The sequence below is a fragment of the Rhineura floridana genome, chromosome 5 (assembly GCF_030035675.1).
Source record: "Rhineura floridana isolate rRhiFlo1 chromosome 5, rRhiFlo1.hap2, whole genome shotgun sequence".
Classification (NCBI taxonomy): Eukaryota; Metazoa; Chordata; class Lepidosauria; order Squamata; family Rhineuridae; genus Rhineura; species Rhineura floridana.
The window spans coordinates 35,860,562-35,866,561 of record NC_084484.1 but is presented as its reverse complement, the minus strand read 5'-3'; positions in this window follow the sequence as shown (position 1 = coordinate 35,866,561).

Genomic DNA, 6,000 nt, shown 5'->3' with positions numbered 1-6,000 from the left:
AAATCTAGTGGAATATAGTGGAAGTTTAGCACTCATTTCCATGATAAATGATTCCAGAAATAATCTGTTTGCAAGCTTGGGAACCTGGAAAATCACAGGACTTTTGCGCTAGCTACAGCCACTCATGTGACAGGCATCCCAGCAAGCAATGTATGCCCACCCTTTAGGCATACATCATTTTTTTTTGCCTGATGAAAATTGTACCAATATTCTGACATAGGCATGAGCAGCAGCTTCCCCTTCCTCCTTTTCCCAGCTCCCCGCGTCCAGACACTAACTCTCTCAGTGAGGGACTGTAGTGTGCACATATATAATGGGTGAGGGATGAAAACAAGATGTTGTTTGTTGCAGCAGTGTGAAAGATGTTTGCACAAAATGATGGGATATTGCCCCCAAAAGCCATGGTTCCTAAACACAACAGGTACTGCAGAGTGAAAGGTATTTTAGAAATCAGGACAGAAGAGCTACCATTTTAATCCACAAAAATGACACAATGAGCCCCATGTCTGAAAGCAGCTCTTGTCTTTTGTGCCAACCAACTGTACTTTAGATGGTGATAGAGCACACATCAGGGCATCCTCTGAAGATCTAAGTGTTAAGGCTCACAATTTTAAAGGCATTGTAACACAGGGGAGAATAATTTAAAGATACTTCAAGATAGGATCACTCTGTCAGGGATCATGCTGCCTACTGGTATACTACCATCTGGAAGGACATATATGTAAGCTGACAAGGCAATCCTTTACATGGCTAATCCCATTATGGTACAAGGTTATACAGTAATGTAGTGTCTAGGTAAGTAGGTATGGGATTGAAGCCTTAATGGTGTAAATACCTATACATTTCACTTATGAATAATCAAGAGCTCAATCCAGTCAAAATTATGTGTTTTTGCTCCATTTGAATCCAGTGGGTAATTTGTACCTGTGCTGAAATGAGTAGTACATAAAAGAGTCATATTTACTAAAGGATCTTAATCTGTCTGTTTCTAATGTGTTGTAATGGGCTAGGGGTGGGTGAGCAATTTGATTCAGCTCACATTTAAAGGTGAACCTACCTATTTTGTACTTTCCAAAACAATTCATGAACAGAAACACACCTATCCTTCAAAATTCCACTGCTCTGAATTTTGTAATGCAGTTACATGTAATGCCCTCTACTTGCTTCGCTCGCCATCCCCCCACCCACAAACACAGGCATACCAGGCACTCCCAAACACTTGCACTGGGAAATGCACCCTACAGGCCCTCATAAATGCCCCACAGGGACCCCACTCCCCTTGCCAACCCGCCCACGATTCCCTGCAATGCCTCCAGGACTTGGCGAATGCCAGCCACCATGAGCCCACTAATATTCCTTGTCTGTCCCTGCACTGCCGCTTCTCCCTCAACAGTTACACACAGCATGTGTAGGCCACCTCCCCACCTAGGGCCTTTACTGGCATCCCAGCCAGGCTGCTGCTGATGGCCAGACCACTTGCCCCCCCAATCCACTCACACTCCTCCCTGGCCTCTTACCTACTCATTCAACACCCATCCCTCGCCTCACTTGCCCACCCCAAGCCATAGCTGTCTACTCACCTTGCTTGCCCTACACCTCCCCCCTGCTCACTCAGTTGCCCTCCCCCGCCAGCCATTCTCGCTTCCTTCATGCCATTGCTTCACTTACCACCCTGTTGCTGCATTGTACCCTGCCCCCCATGTAAAGCTGTGTGATGGCATGATAGCGTAGAAAAATATGATGTAGTTAGAAATTGTTTTGCAAAAATGAATATACTAGACAAAATTGCATAAAATGTGTCTAGCAGGAGAACTTCATGCTCACATGCTGATGAATTTTCATGAGGACTCTTTAAAAAGAAAAATGAAAAATTGCAAACTGATGTGAAAGGTGGAGAACTGAACTTAAGATTGGGGGGGGACAAGAAACTAAGAGAAGCCAAAATTGATTCACTCAGTTCCTCAATGTATAATGGACTTACTGAAGTAGTTGAGTCAAGGGTATAGCGTGAGCATAAATCGGCTAAAGATAGCAAAGTATATTGCATGGCAGAAATAATACCCAGCGCTAAAAATAACAGCACTTTGAGCCAAAAGACTGACACAAAGAGTCCAAATAATTCTTCATCATTCCAACAGCAACTAGACAGGTGAGAATTCATTTTGTCTCCAGTACCTTGCATTTGGAGAATGGATGGAGAACCTGTTGTCCTCCAGATGTTGAGCTGCAGCTCCCATCATTGCTGACCATTGGCCATGCTGGCTGGATCCGATGGGAGTAGAAGTTCAACAACATCTGGAGGGCAATTCAGATATCACAAGTAGTAGTGGTTGATCAATCTCTTCCCCAAGAATTTGCTTAATGCTTTGAGACCTTTAAAAATATTTAGGAAAAATAGGAAGCCACCTTATAACGAGGCAGTCCATCTAGGTCAATACAATGATTGGCAGCAGCTTTCCAGGGTTAGGCAAAGTCTTTCCCAGCCTTACCTGGAGATGTTGAGTATTTAATTGGCATCAGTGTATACAAAACATGTGCTGTACCACTTAGCCATGGGTTCATCCCATTTGTGGAATGTCTATATTGAAGAAACATGCACACCTTCCCTGAATTTCTTTCCTGAATGAATGTATTGTAAAGCAGAACTTATTTGTTTAGTACTTTTTGCATCTAAGCTATTTAATTTACTGTCTCAAGTCCTTCAAGGTCCTGTTAGTGGAGGGTACATTATGCCATCCTAGAAAATGGCATAATAGAACACAATCACTTGGGAATGTATTAAAGAAAATGAGGTGTGCAGAAGACCAGGCAGTCTTATGATCATATCACCCTAGTGATGAGATACTGAAAGTACAAGATATTCATACAAGAAGAGAAGAATAAATAGGGAGAGCCTGGTCCTCAAAACTCGCCACAATGTACGGAAAGCTCTGTTTGCTTTCAATGGGTTTTGCAGTTAACGTAGCACTCTGAGGACTGGGTAGTCCAAGAGCAATTTAAGAAAATAACTGATTGTATGTAGTTATGCTTGATTGGGGAATGTTTCTGCAATTCATATCAATCCTTTAACATTTAGCCATCTTTAAAGTATAAGAACTTTTCCCATCATTATTTTTCATTTTATGCTTTAGCTGCTCTCAAGACTGACCTAAAATGAATGATGGAGCAGAGCAAATATATCTGAGCAATGCCACTACTGTAGGGTTTCCAGTTTGGAAATGTGGCTTCAGTGAGGGGCCTTAGGCTATTGCAAAATCCTCTGAAGCCACAATCCTATGCACATTTTACCTGGGAGTAAGTCCCATTGAAATCAGTGATATCTACATCTGAGTAGGCACATATAGGACTCCTGTTAGGCTACAGTCTGTCACCCCATTGTTCAGAGTTGTTAGTATACATCTAGTATATAGATGGATGCACCCATAACTTGGAATGGGAGAGAAATTCAGTTTGGTTCACATTTGAATGGGAACCTACCTAACTAACACTTCTCAAAGCAATCTGTAAACCGAGACATAGCTAGCCTACAAAATTTCCATTGCTCAGAATTTTGTGATGCAGGTCTCCATCCAAAATATTTGTACAAAAATGTGTATATTGGAATAAACGTGCCTTAAAATGCTGACAAATTTTTGTGATGACTTTTTAACAACAAAGACACACTGATGTAGAAATGAGAAAATCAGAGAAACCAAAATTGACAGATTCATCCATCCCTACTCAGAGAATCGTTCCCCTTGCTGCTGCCTGTCCAACTTTTCTTCACATATTCCATCTCAGCTCTGCCTGAGTAAGTATGAACTTGATTCCAAAATGCTAGGTATGTTAGCAAACACAGAAATTAGGATAAGCTATGTAAATTAGCAAATTTCTGTTTGATAACTAGGTGAGCTAGAGGAAGATAGGCCAGATCTTCAGTCAGAGTAAGAAATGCCAAGCCTAAGATTTTCATTCAAATGATTCTGATTGCTTTGTCAATGCAATTATAATGCTATTCTTGCAGAATTTTTCAATCCATATTATTTCCAAGTACTATATTGCTATCTTACATTGCCTTATATTGCTATCTCTACAGTTTGGAATATAATTACTTTTACTATGAAGGTAATGATATGCTTCCAATGAAGAACTGTATAACAATAAACCAATTCAGACATGTTAGTTAGAATCTTGAGTCTATGGCATTTATCATTGATTACGTTTTACTCCCTGACCCACTGAGTTGTGAATGTGCAAATTCAAACTTGATTCTCTTAACCAATTAACACTGATTTATCCTCATCTTCGGAGGCTGCTGCCACCATTTTTCTTATTTATTTATTTTATTCATTTATAAACATATCTGTATAGTGCTATTTCATTTCAAAAACCATCAAAGCAAATAAAAAAAATGTATAACAAAAACCTTAGAAATACAGTAAAAACAAGTTCAGTTTATGGTAGAAGTACTTTGCTTATTCTGGCAGGTACAGCCTTCAGCTCCTCTGGGGATAGCAGCATTATCTGAGGTAGTGAGGCACTTCTTCCACAAATAATGGTGCATCCAAGAATGAAGTTACAGCAGCGTGGCTAGCGGCTGCCTTTGCCCTACCATTTCTTGTCTCCAAGAGCGTGGATGAAAGCACACACCACTTTCTGTCCAAATTGGGTGACAGAAAGACAAGAATCAAACACACTTCCCCATTTGGAGTGCTAATCAGTTCTGTCATTTGAGGACCGCAACGGTAATAACGTAGGGGAAATGTGACTCTGACTTTGTTCTCAGCCGTTCGCAAAAGACTTTGCTCTCACATAGATTTAGGTTAATGCATTTCAATGTAGGATTGGTATTTTAATATTGTTACGCACATCCAAAAAATTCCAAGTGGTGAGGTTTCAGGAGTGCAGCTCTTAATGAGGATTGGTTTGCTTTAAATGAGGCTCTTGCAGGGTTCCTGCATTTATTTACAAATATACAGATAGCTGGAGGTACAGCATTACATCACACCAACAATTAGTCCAAAAGTTCTTCTAGGGGAATGGCCAGAATGATAAAATTCTTGCCGAGCCTGACTCAGTACATTGTCTTCTCAGTCTTATTCCAAAAATACCAGCTTGTCCTTTTGTTTGTTCCATAGACACCTGGATCGTTCACAACTTTCCTTTGGGTATAGTGGGGAGGCATAGCATTTGCTGCTCCTTCATGAGGGCAACCATCAAGGCCATCTGCCTACAGGTTACCTAACAATGGCTATGCCTAGGTGCCCTTTAGGCCTAGCACTCTTTAGGGCCAGTGTACACATCTTGGTGAACACTGGACAGCAGGACCCGGGTGTGCATGTTGGGTTCATACCCAAGACTCACTGAGCAAGGAGGAAAGAGATGCATACCAATTGAGGATCTGCCACCACTCATCCTCAAAGCAACTAGTTTTCAGCAGTTGTGGCTCTTTTTGTAAAGAATTCTGCTTCATGATGTGAGACATGTTCTGGGTGGCTAATCCCCAGCTAAGAAGCTACTTTCTATGACAGTATACCTGTAACAAGTGGGACCTGCAACAAAATTCTGTGCATGCCTACTCAGAAGTAAGCCCTACTGAATTTAGTGGTAAACCTATATAAAATTGCAGATGTAGTGTATCCTTTCACTTAATAGAAATATTCCTGTTCAGGGTTCCAGCCAGCCATGATCTTCCCTTAGATACTCCATTTCAGCCCCTGCTGTTCAGCTGTCCATTTCTCTTTTCCAGCCAACACTGTAGTTTATGGCTACTGAACATGTTCAGTCTCCATTGGTCTGGATTTTATTTTAAAACTTTGAGGGTGGGTATTTCTCTAAATTTCAAACTTCCCTTGATATTGCTGATACTTCCCTCTGATTTCTCAGTGGACCCATTTTGATTCCAGTCCCATCAGCACTCACCACCTAAGTTTGCTATTAGAGGGATTGATTTAGGTTTTTTTAACAAAAATGCAAACAATTCAAATATTTCAAAGCTGACCATCATTCTGTCTAGCTTAT